The sequence below is a fragment of the Gymnodraco acuticeps genome, unplaced genomic scaffold (assembly GCF_902827175.1).
Source record: "Gymnodraco acuticeps unplaced genomic scaffold, fGymAcu1.1, whole genome shotgun sequence".
NCBI lineage: Eukaryota > Metazoa > Chordata > Actinopteri > Perciformes > Bathydraconidae > Gymnodraco > Gymnodraco acuticeps.
In genome coordinates, this window is record NW_022990238.1 from 2,951,992 (window position 1) to 2,965,434 (window position 13,443).

The window sequence follows — 13,443 nt, forward strand, 5'->3', positions numbered from 1 at the left end:
GAGCAGATATTCATTTTATTCCTCACAGTAGATCCCTAATTTAAACCCTTAACATTTACATGTTTCTAATTCAAATAAATGTACACTTTAAAGCAAGATTAAACAGGTAAAATGGAGCCAAGATGTATGTCCTGTAAACACACAAACTTTCAAAAATGACACGCATGCAGTTAGACAAATGCATGCCAGGGTGGTATGTAGTATTTATCCTGTAGGAAATGAAGGTGATTTCTGTTTAAAGTTAGTTATTTTTTATGTTTTATTTTCCTTTACAAATAAACCTAGGCACCTGATGCAGGCTGAAACATTCTCATGGTCACACTATGGTAAGGCTCCAGGAAGCGTGTGCTTGTCCAAAGAAATTCCCCCTTTGCTCAGTGTAAGAGAGTGTTGGGGAGGAAGGAGGAATGAGTCATGTCAGTGGTACTGCACTGCCAGTCCAGGCCAACAGTTCATTTAATTTCTTCTTAAGTGGGAAAACATGTTTTAGTAAACATGATAACCCCTTTACAGTTTGACATCTTAATGCGGGGCAAGAGGGGGAAGGCCTGAAGGCAGCGAGAGATAATGGGAAATGACAAGTGCTCAAAAAAAAATACACTTTAATCACAAAAGTTGACATTATAATCTACTATGTTAAGACTAATATAGTAGGTTGGGGAGGGGGTCATTGATTACATGGTCTCCTTTGAGAAAGCCTCCCTTGCAAAGATCTGGCACCCTGAGGTGCTGGAAGTACTCCAACCCTATCAGTCTCATAGCACAAGAGGATTAGCTCCTTATCCTTATAGAAAAAGGGTACACAGCGCATTATGTCTCATTATGTCTCATTGTGTAGAGCAGGCACAGGCCATTTTTTAAAACCGTTTTCCCTTGAGTAATCTTCACTCATGCCACTGTGAAACCTTGCATTGACCCCGGTTTAGCTTCACTTTGCCCGTTCCCATGGATTGGCAAAGGAAGTCAGCAGGCGGAACATGAAATAACATAAGCTGCTTGGAAACCAAACTCAGGTTTCCTGGGTTATATTTACCATATTCATTTCCAGTCAAATGTAGAAATAATAACACCTGTGTGAACAGTGGAGCAGTGGGAAAAAAAGGAGGAAATCAAGTGTGGCAGGCTACTGAGCCTGTGGGCCATGCCAGCAGAAGGGCATTCTGTTAGTAGGAAATACTTATGTCTCATCTAGCTTTTGGTTTCCATGACATCAGCCCCCCCCATACACACACCTAATAATGCAGATCATACTTTAAGATGAGCTGATTACTTAAATAGCGCCAGCATATCCTGCATTATTGTAACCTTCTGTCTTTTGGTCTCATAGGCTCTTGCTCTCTATCCTGTCGCTGGGTTTTGGGCACTCAGAGCCACATAAGGAAACATTTGTTCCCAGTCTGGTTGAATAGAGCCTTGTGTTTGAGGTAGTCAAAGAGATACAAGGGGATAGGACATCCAAACAGTCCAACACAAGAGCTCTGCTCTGAAGCCCCTCTCTGTCTGAGCCGGGCCAGTAATGAATGTCCTCTAGTCTTAATCACTCTCAGAGCAAACACTGGAGATATGACTGGACTCCATTGTCCTCTCTATGTGTTGTATGTTGAAGCAGCAGTTGTAGAGGTCATTGCTTCCAGTAAATATTAGATTTGTTTTAACACAACCAACAGGTAATGACTGCACTGCTTGCATGGACTTTTTGCACAGAGGATATTGCCACATATGCATTTATATATTTCTGCATCACACATGTTAGAGTTGTGCCTTTTGATGTGCATGCTAGGCAATTTGTGCAATTTGCTGCTTGAGAATGTCTACATTTTCTCTTCACTCTCTCAGCCTTGCTCACCCTGGATTCCCTGATGCATTCTTTCTTTTTCCGCCCATCTGTGTGAGCAGTGTTCAGAATAGTTTTGTGCTCTCTGGATATGATTATCCTTGTCACACCAATCTGGAAAACATTTGTGTGCACATTAGCACATACCCAAGAACACACACTAGTGTGAGTAGAAACATGGAGGAGGAAGATGCACAAAGTATTCACTTGCACACATACAATCCTGCAGACACACGTGCATTATGCATGCACACATGGAGAAATAATCATTTTGCAAATCAATTGGTTTGGTTTCAAGGTGGAGTGATTGCTGAAGATGAAAGCAGGATTGCTGCTCCACTGTTTACAGTCATCACCTCGATTTAGATAAGAGATCATTACCTCTGCAAGATAATTGCCTCTGCTAATACTTTAATTCAGCCTTGATTAATGATTAATGAGCTTGGGGTGCAGAATGGCTTTTGTGGAAGAAGCGAGGTCAACACAGTGAACCAGATACAAATGTCTAACCTTCTATTTCTTTCTTTTTCTCAAAAGGAAAAAAATCCTTCACACAGCAGCGGTGGCTTAGGAATGCGAGACAGGAATGCTGTTGAGTTACTATAAAGGGGGTTTGATCACTGAAAACAATGTCTTTGTGTTTTCATCCCCAGCTCTAGTCACGCAATGCTGTGTGCACAAACCTCCAGCAACTTTCAACCCCAGCACACAAGAAAGCCATCAAGTACCTGCAATTGACAGAATTGCGTGCAATTCAGGTATACTCTAGGATTGTACTGGAGCACGGCCAAATGGGGAGTAAAGGAAAAGGTGGAGTGGAGCTTTACCTGCCCTAAAGTGTAATACACACCGTCATGTGGAGATCAGTAACAGTGGTATAGTGGAAGGTAAACCACTTTGACGTTCAATACATTTACGCCAGTATTTAGAAAGATGTTAATTCCTAGTGATAAGTTAATGATAGGATGATACAATCTAGTGTGTATAGAAAATATTATTTATGTGTCTTTTTTTAAGAGGTTATTTTAAGCCACACTTTATCAAAGACTTCCATAATTCACACACTCATTTACAGTATGTTTACAATGTTTTCCTCAGTGTACTTTTTCCAACATATTTTATTCATAGGGAAATCTAATTGTCTTATAACAATCACAGAGTAACACTTTAATTTAATATAACTTTCTTTCTGATTTTAGTCTTTGAGGTTCCAGTCCATTCCAGGGAATCCACTACTTGTCTTGAGTTTTAAGGGAAGCTATGATCCCAGAAATACAAGCAAGCCTGGAGGTGGTTAAGACATGAAAGTGAGGTAAGAAAGACAAGAGATTCATTCATGGGAAGGTGATTCAAGGCACCGACATCCCTGTATCTGTGCACAGCGACAGAAGATCAGTATTACTCACTCACATGGCTCACACGCAAACCTGGGATCAAACTGACAGATGAGTGATTGCACCATACAACATAATTATACCAGCCTATATTCATCACATAATTATTTACTTAGGTTATTATAGCCAGGTAATACAATAAATTGTGCAATTATGCAAACATTACAATTAATTTAATTTAAATCCTCAAAAAGTATAGTCAAAATTCCAGGAGAAACACTTTTTTATTAGTAAACAGGCTTGTTTAACATGGGTTCAAATAATGTGTGTGAGCAAACATGTTTCACCCTCCAACATAAGCAAATTATACAGTACGGTCAATTACACTCTACTGCCACTATTCTTGTTTTGATATGATTATTACATTTTATTTGTATTTAATTTTAATCGAATGTCTTACTCCTGATCTAAAAGAAATAGGTAGCATACAAAATCAACTCTATTTACCATCATGCTTTGCGCCCCTACGTTGGCTGAGGGCAGCATGTGCTGTGCTGCGCTGCTCTGCTCCAACTATGGCTCAGTGCTGCTCAGGCTCTTCACAGGAGCGCATCGTAGTACCGGCTACATAGACGCTAGCTGGAGCTCCAGCAGGGACCATCACTGCACTGGAGACTAAGGATAACCCGGCTACTTTTACTGCCTTATGGAAATAACCACACCGATCAATCTGCTTGATTTACCAAAGCAGCAATCACTTTACGCATTGGTTCTTTTGGCGCATAAAGAGGATTAAATGCTGCTGTTACAGCACTGACACACGTGGAGGAGTTATTGTTATTATTCTTTTTTTAAATTTATGATGGCAGCAGCTGATGGATTCAACGCAGGAGTTGTATATCGTCTTTTAGGATATGAGAAAATAATGTCTCTTTCACGGGATGAGTGGTGTACATGTCTCCTGCTGCCTAAGTCCTGCCGCTGGACCAGCCGTTTGTCGGACAGACGAGTCTCTTGGGATACTTCGCGCGTGTGGCCAGTGTCATAGTTGGCTAACTCTTTGATATGATTTGAACATCGATATTTGTTGCGGTGGATTTTGGCACAACGAAAGGAATATCCTGGAATATATTTTGAGAGCGATGCTCAGCAGATGGCCAGCTGTTTGGATACTGACAGAACGCATCTCCTCCTCCAGCAGGTAAGAAAATGACCTACCTTGAGCACTGAAATGTTTACTTAATATCTGTCATATTTAATGTTGTCATTGAATTATTATAAGCTGTAAAAAAAGGGTCAGGTTGTTCTGTGATGTTCCAAAGGGTACCAAATTAGGACTAACTTCATTGTATTCGCTGTTATTTCACAAATGAAACAACAACGTTGAATAGTGTCTGTTTTGACCAAAGGTTCTGTCATTATCTCAGCACACACTCATTTGGCCTATATATTCACAACCAAATCACTCTTAACAATCAAACTCCTTTGAGATAAGATCCAGTTAGGACAACACTTATTTAGTTAGTGTGAACGGTTTCTGAGGGGGTGTGTTCATACAAAAGTCCTGTCAAATTTGGATTCACCTGTTGATTGGGAGAGCACTGCTCCGTTATAAACCCTCAAAAGTACTCAAATTGATGTATTTTAGACACATGACTTGAATACTCTATTTTCAAATTGAGCTCTTTTTTCACCTGTCCTACACCAGACATAGCCATACACCTGCAGTCCCAGGTGACCACATACTATTCACAGAGCCACGGTCTATAATAAGTTATGAAAGGCCAGGTGCAGTAAAGTAAATGAACAGTGTGGATACAGTGACCATAGAAAGCGACATGCAGTCCACTCACCTCTCCCACAGTGACTCCATTCAGGTGAGAGTAAATCTGTCTCCAGAACTTTGCCCACAGGGAGGGCCTTCAATGTGAAGTGACTGTCAGTAGAGCAAGCTGCTGCTACCTGACACACGGCATGTTTATTCTTAAAATTCAGAAAGATATGGATGATGTGTAGATGCTCCCTTTGAGTGGAACCTGCAGGTGTATGTTAACACAACACTCTAGAGACGATGCACCCTAAAAAGTCAGGATCATGAATGTTGTACCAGTTCAGTGTAAGCATTTCCATCTTTATTGAGCATACTTGTGACATATGTGGCATTGTATTTCAAGTAGTTGTGTGTTCATGCAACTTATCTGATGAAGGAGCTTCCTACACCCCTTCAGCTCTCACTCCTCAATAACGTCCACTTCCTTAGTAATGAAGAATTCCATCTATTGTTGGGGCAGGGGACAGAGCCCCACTATATGTCTGTATACAGCGCAAAGCACAGACCGAGCACCCCCTCTCCTCCGACTCAGCACCCCCCACACACCCCTCCATTAAAGATCTTCTCCAAACAAGACCCCCTTTCTCCACTGAAGAGGGACCCTCTGTCTAATGCCAAGTGACTCTCATGGCCAGCATTGACGGTGGGACACTTGCTTCACAAAAGGAGCTGAAGTGTCAAATAAACTCGGTCAGAGCCCCCGACACACAAGAATTCCTTTATCTGGCACCCTGGGAGGCAGACAAAGACAGACTTTGTGTCAGTGAGCAGGCCTTGACTAAACACTGGGGCTTTTTTTACTCCTCTTCTACCAACTTCTGCCTCCTCTTCCTCCTCCTCCTTTTGTCGTTTGAACGGTGTAGCGGGAGCATGTCTGTTGATGTGACCCCGCTTGCCCAGCATCTGTCCTGCACACAGCCAACATCACCCCTGTGCTGTGTAAGCACCATACAGACACAGATACACCCCTTCAAACCCACTCTCCTACACCCACTTCTCTGACTGCAGCCAGAATCTTTCAAACTTTTCAGACCTACTTTTTTTATTTTGTACATGTTTGTTAGCTGAAAATGACCAAGCAAGAATTTGCTTTCTCTCAGGGCTGAGTGTGCTGGCTGAGCTGTTATATGATATGCTTGTGGTGAACCGCAGTAGAGAGCCATATACACACACCAGGGTCAGAGCCACTTAACAACCCTGTATTTACTCCACCCAACATTTCCTAAGAACTTTCTCATCACTAGCAATTCTTTGCATTAAGTTTCCGCTGTATTCGCATTTGTTTTAAACTTACATTTAACCATATTCAGATACTTATTAAGCTACCCACACCACCAAGACCTAGGATGATTAGCTTATGTTTGTTGTTACCTATGTGAATCAAGTATCATACACACTTCAAACTAAACAGACACTCTTTCCAAACTCTATAGTCTGCATCTTGAAGGTAAAAACCTAGTCTGAATGAAGCAAGCCGAGTGCTGGGAAATGACCTCATAAAGTGTTGAGACAACGTTGAAGCAGCGCCCCTGAGTTGTGGCCCTGAGCTGGAGCTTGCCGGCCCCTGTGACAGACATGTGCATCAGGCCCCCAGGCATGCTAATACAGGCCTGCCTGAGAGCGATAGTCCCCAGCACAGTGGTTAAGGTAAACAGATCAAGTTGCTGTGGCCGAGCGTGTTAATGGTGTGTTTATGAGCTTAAGTTGAGTGGTGATTTATCATGTCTAAACTCAAGGCTCACTTTGGGTCATGGCCTTGATGGAGCTCAGTATCTGGCTTATGTGTGTGTGAGTGTGTGTGGGGTTGTATGAGACATTGCACACAGGTGACAGTACCAACGGAGCAGTGTGACCCCCGATTGAACTATGTCTCGATGTCACGTCCATTGTCGACCTCTGAAGGGACATGTAATACATTAGGAAAACATTTATTAATTACCACTGTTTTTTTTAGCATAATATGCCCTCGGCATTACCTCATCAGACCCCTGGGGCACAAGCCCCAAATCGCAGGAAAATATCCTTCCATCATTAGTGTCAGATAACCTTTAATGAGCTCCATGAGAAATATCAGACTGTAAATAAGCTGCTGTGTATTCTTACATATAGAGCACCATTTACACTCAGTCTTTGTGCATTTGCGTCTGTCTGTCTGTGTGTGTGTGTGTGTGTGTGTGTGTGTGTGTGTGTGTGTGTGTGTGTGTGTGTGTGTGTGTGTGTGTGTGTGTGTGTGTGTGTGTGTGTGTGTGTGTGTGTGTGTGTGTGTGTGTGTGTGTGTGTGTGTGTGTGTGTGTGTGTGTGTGTGTGTGTGTGTGTGTGTGTGTGTGTGTGTGTGTGTGTGTGTGTGTGTGTGTGTGTGTGTGTGTGTGTGTGTGTGTGTGTGTGTGTGTGTGTGTGTGTGTGTGTGTGTGTGTGTGTGTGTGTGTGTGTGTGTGTGTGTGTGTGTGTGTGTGTGGTGTGTGTGTGTGTGTGTGTGTGTGTGTGTGTGTGTGTGTGTGTGTGTGTGTGTGTGTGTGTGTGTGTGTGTGTGTTTAGAATGGACTCTAAAGTTTGTCTGAACAGGAGAACTGTCATTTATTAGCAGTGCAGGAACAATGGGGAGCTTGTCTCCGGGGTGGTGGGGGCCGGTGGAGCCAGGGGAGGGTGGCCTGAGATTGGGCAGCAGCCTCTGACCAAGAACAAGCCCCTGTCTGATGGAGAGAACTGCTGACCCTTCCTGAGTAAATGGCACCTTTGTTTCTAGGTGTATGTGTTTGTGCCTATGTGTTTATGTGTGAGACTGAGAGAGGTTTTGAAAAGCTGGGAGCACTGTGTAAAGTTTTCTTTTCCTCAGCGCCTTGGTGATTTCCCCTCCATTTGTGATTTTCTCTTGACTTTAAGTTTTTTTGACAGATTCTCTGGGAACCTGTTTAAGGAATTGCATATCAAAACATGTCTATTTATGAACAGGTAAGAATTTGCCCTGAATTATAAAAAATGTTTATGCTGTGTTTTGAATTTCAGCTATGAGGACACAAACTTTAAGACCTTTTACTGTCAAGATGCCAAACAGAGGTGACCAATACTCCCATCATAGTGCAAGTGCCTTCAGTTCTTCACAACAGAGTAGCATGTCTATCAAGCTATATACACACAGCTAGGGACCTATGTGATGCTATGACAACAGACCAATGTTAAAAACGAATGAGCTATTTATGTTTTCCTTTGCCTTGTTGTGTGGTGCTCTCTTTCTACTAGCCTACCAACAGTTGTCTTCTCTCTCTCTAATGATGCTCATGAGAGAAAGATGCTTTGTCTAAACAGGGGTGGTAAGGAAATGCAAGGGGGGGGTGTAAGGGAGCAGAGAGAGAGGAGGGGGGGCGGGTAAATGTTGGTGGGTAATGGCAGCAGATTGCTGATTTCCTACAGGGAAACCACAACTTGCATAGAGGGTGGTGTGTGTGTGTGTGTGTGTGTGTGTGTGTGTGTGTGTGTGTGTGTGTGTGTGTGTGTGTGTGTGTGTGTGTGTGTGTGTGTGTGTGTGTGTGTGTGTGTGTGTGTGTGTGTGTGTGTTGGTGTGTGTGTGTGTGTGTGTGTGTGTGTGTGTGTGTGTGTGTGTGTGTGTGTGTGTTGTGTGTGTGTGTGTGTGTGTGTGTGTGTGTGTGTGTGTGTGTGTGTGTTATTCTGCTTTGGGAGTTATCAGGAAGTGGGAGGCTGAGACAGCTTTTGCTAAAGTGAGAGTGTGGCAGGGAGGCTTTAGAGGAAGTGGTGAACATAAGTGGGGGATTCCTTAAAATGATGCCTCTGGGTCTGACTCTTAAAGCCTGTCTTCTTTGATAAACCTCTCTCTGCACCTGGTGTTTAGATCTTTTAACTTGACTCCATGCATCATGGCCCGCTTTTCCCTATTGGGTGATTCAAATCTGGCACACTTCCTCTGAATTTTTATTTTAAATCCTGCTATCCCTGCTCTCCTTGACCTCCTGTGTGAGTACAGCCCTGCAGGAATTAAGTAGAAATAGCATTGGGGAGATGGAGATCACAGAAAGGCGAAAGGAAGATGGGAAGAGGACAGACTCTTTCTCCCAACATGCCTCTCCTCGACACACAGAGCAAACAGCAAAGACACACAGTACAGTATAGGGGCATCTGTGTTGGCCCGGACGCCGACAGACAGCACTCCATTCAAACTTCCTCAGCCACAGAAAGGCTGCATGCATCACCCACCTCCCTACAAGGACACTATGGATACACACAAGAGTGATTGATATGATATGCTAAGAACAGGCCCAAACGTTGCACTCACTACCATATGTTTTTATGGTGATGGATCGTCAGGTGTCTTCTTGGCCTTCCTTGCAAGGAAAAAAACAAAAAACTTTGTTTTGCAACGCTTTAAATACCAGATATTCCTCCTCCTGTTTTCTCACTTGTTCTTTTTTTGTGCTCTCGTTTTGGAGGGAAAATTCTTCCCTTTGTGTTTCCCTCTCACAAATGTCACATTCCACCGAACCTGTGACCATATTCAGCCTTTACTTTGCTGGGTGTGGGTTGCCACGGCAACTCAAGCGCGTTTCAACGAGTCACACCTACACAAGTAAGCAATCCTCATTGAGGAGTTGGGTCCGTTTTTTTCATTCGATCCACTCTTTCAATCCTCCTCCCTTTTCTTTCGTTCTCAGTGGAGAGGATAAAGGAGACATTTTCAGTGTGAAGAGGAGCGTGACATTTCCTGTGTGACCTCCCCGGGACACAGCAGACCACCAGGCTCCTCAGACGTGTGTGTGTGTGTGTGTGTGTGTGTGTGTGTGTGTGTGTGTGTGTGTGTGTGTGTGTGTGTGTGTGTGTGTGTGTGTGCGTGTCTGTGTGTGTGTGTGTGTGTGTGTGTGTGTGTGTGTGTGTGTGTGTGTGTGTGTGTGTGTGTGTGTGTGTGTGTGTGTGTGTGTGTGTGTGTGTGTGTGTGTGTGTGTGTGTGTGTGTGTGTGTGTGTGTGTGTGTGTGTGTGTGTGTGGTCCTGCGCTAGCTGGGAGATCTGTAAGAATCTTGCTGACAGCTTTAGGTGCGTGTCTTTTTTTATTTGCTTTGTTTAAAAGAGATTGAATGAGGTCAATTTAGACTCTACTAAACATATACAGTGCTATTAAGCTGGATTAAGTGTGCTGACATTTAGATTGTGCACACAAATTACAATGTCACATTAAAGCATGTAGGCTGGGAGGCAGATGCTCCCATGTGCAAGGCTCTCCCAGAAGGCCTGTAGGTTTGGCGGTGAAGCTACCACAGTGAACCCAGCTAGACTTGCTGTGGAAGTGGCTGTCAGTGTCCCTGACCAAAGTCTCAGATAAGCATACAGAGCCAAAGTGCTGTAATGACAGCTAAAACGACTGGAAGTTGTCCAGACGTCAGGCTGTCAACACAGTGCATCACTCATTCAACAGACTGAAACTAGACACATTAATTTTCCTCACTGGGTCTTTCATTGGATTTGTGTCACATTTGAAAAAGGATTTTAAATGTTGGTACTAACTTAAGGGCTGTATAAAATGGTTTTATTACGATTAATTTACATGGATTAATATTTGGACTCTCAATCTTTCAACAATCTTGGTTACAGTATTGTAGTAGAGTCTCTGGTTGGTTTTTTGGGTTGCCTTTGTGAATTTGTTAGACTCTGCTGCGCTCTTGAGGACAATGGTGGTAGCAACATCAGCAGTTTACTGGGCTGCATTTCCTCTTCTGGCCACTAAAGATTTGTGGTGCTAATTGAAAACCTTAGTAAGAACATGAAGGGCTTTCAGTAATCTTTGTATTCACATACATAACAGTTAACCATTAACACTGTCAGTCATGATCGAATATAATAATTAATAGTATTATATAACGTTTAAAGTTATGTAATCATAAGTATAGCTTTGCCAAATTCCTCAGTACATAATCAAAGTTCCTATTTAAGTTTTCTTTGTGCTGTCCCAGTGCGATTGGATATCAGTCATCATTGAAAATATAAAATATATTAAATCTCCAACAAACCACCAGTCTGTCAATATATTGATTCATTTGTATAGGTTTAATTGTTTCCATCTCTGTATTAATCCTTAACTTTATTTATATTATCTAAAGTCAACTTTAAAATTGGTTAAAATACCACTCTACAGCCAACCCACCCACCATTGTAAGGATATCCTGAAACCACGTCTTAGTTAGGCCTTATGTATACAAATGTCATTATACAACCTTAAAACATGAACTCCAAACTTATAATGTTGAAAATAATGTACACATTTAACATTTAGCAAAGTCTTGCAAGTTTTGGCATACTGATTGTTTTTTATCTATTTATCCAAGACCCTCTTTATTTATTCTAAATGTTATATAAATATGTAGAACAATTGTTTTATGTTATTATTAAGCATTTTCCACATAGAGATGAATTGTGTAGGACAACATTACCTATTACTGCATACCTTAAAGCAGGGGTGTCAAACTCAATTTCATTGCGGGCCACATTCGCATAAATCGAAAGGGCCGGTTGTAATTATATAAATATAATATATATATACACTGAACAAAAATATAAACGCAGCACTTTTGTTTTTGCTCCCATTTTTCATGAGATGAACTCAAAGATCTAAAACTTTTTCTATATACACAAAACAATTTCTCTCAAATATTGTTCACAAATCTGAAAAAATCTGTGATAGTGAGCACTTCTCCTTTGCCGAGATAATCCATTCCACCTCACAGGTGTGGCATATCAAGATTACATTACATTACATTACATTTAGCTGACGCTTTTATCCAAAGCGACTTACAATAAGTGCGTTCGACCAACAAAATACAAACTTGAAGAAAACAGAATCATATAAATACATCAGGTTTCATAGAGCCAAACATTTCAAGTGCTACTCAACTGGCTTTAGGTAAGCCAGTCCTTTATTAGTATATAAGTGCTCTGTTAATAGTTCTATCGCTCGAAGTGGAGTCGAAAGAGATGAGTTTTCAGTCTGCTGATTAGACAGCATGATTATTGCACAATAAAAGGCCACTCTGAAACGTGCATTTTTGCTTTATTGGGGGGGTCTGGTGGGGTCCGAAAACCAGTCAGTATCTGGTGTGAGGGGTAGGGTTAGGGTAATGTTGTGAATCGAGTGGCCCATGGTGGTGGTGGGGTTATGGTATGAGCAGGCGTATGTTATGGACGACGAACACAGGCCACTCGATTCACAACATTACCCTAACACTAACCCTACCCCTCACACTAGATACTGACTGGTTTTCGGACCCCCCCAGACCCCCCCAATAAAGCAAAAATGCACGTTTCAGAGTGGCCTTTTATTGTGGCCATTCTAAGGCACACCTGTCCAATAATCATGCTGTCTAATCAGCATCTTGATATGCCACACCTGTGAGGTGGGATGGATTATCTCGGCAAAGGAGAAGTGCTCACTATCACAGATTTTTTCAGATTTGTGAACAATATTTGAGAGAAATGGTTATTTTGTGTATATAGAAAATGTTTTAGATCTTTGAGTTCATCTCATGAAAAATGGGAGCAAAAACAAAAGTGTTGCGTTTATATTTTTGTTCAGTGTATATAAAATAATGTATTATATTACATTATTGCCTCTGAATTGGATTATTATCGGATAGGATAATAACTTAGTAATTAACTACGTCTGAAAGCAGAAGTCCAGGGCAAATAATTGCAAGTCTCTTCAGTGCACATGTCACAAAACGAGATGCATTGTGGGACATGTAGTTTATGGGCAACCTTCTTCTGTAAAGTGGCATGTAATCATATAATAAACGTATTATATTCATTGCAAGCTCTTGCAGGGCCACATAAAATGAAGTTGCGGGCCGGATTTGGCCCCCGGGCCTTGAGTTTGAGACCCCTGCCTTAAAGTCACAAAAGCATGTCACTTTTTTCAATGCCACTAGAGGTCAGGGTTGGATCCTTGTCTGGAAACACAACGGCATTCTCCACTGCTTACTGACTGTTAACTACTGCACAGTACATTGGAGTAGTCATTGGAGTCTACTATCTATCTGTGAGAATTGTTTTAGTTCAGGGGATGATTTGACTATTTGGCAGAAAGTATTACAAAATAAATGGTAAAACTTAATGGTTTGAAGTAAATAAGTTATCTTTAAACTTGAACAAAACTAAATGTATGGTTTTTGCAAATCTGCGAATATTAGAGAATGTTTCATTGTGTATAGATGGAGTAAGTATAGAGAAGGTGTCTGAATTTAGATTTTTGGGTGTTATAATGTCCAAAAGTAATTTTGTGTTGAATAAAGCTAAATATGTGCTTGACTACAAGTCAATGCGCATTTTGTATTTTTATTTGATATTGCCATATTTAAATTATTGTGTTGAAGTGTGGGGTAACACCTATATGAGTTAAAACCTTTAATTACATTACAGAAAAAGCTGCGAGAATGTTGCATAATGTACAACC

At 41.6% G+C, this 13,443-nt stretch overlaps 1 long non-coding RNA gene across 1 annotated transcript in view; it reads left to right on the forward strand.

Annotated features, from left to right (window-relative positions):
- Window positions 1-3,084: 3,084 nt before the first annotated feature.
- The window catches only part of LOC117548513, a 61,449-nt gene continuing 51,090 nt past the window's right edge, over window positions 3,085-13,443 (forward strand). Inside the window, exon 1 of the long non-coding RNA XR_004569345.1 lies at window positions 3,085-4,369. This is a non-coding gene — a long non-coding RNA (uncharacterized LOC117548513). The remainder of the gene's footprint in view (window positions 4,370-13,443) is intronic.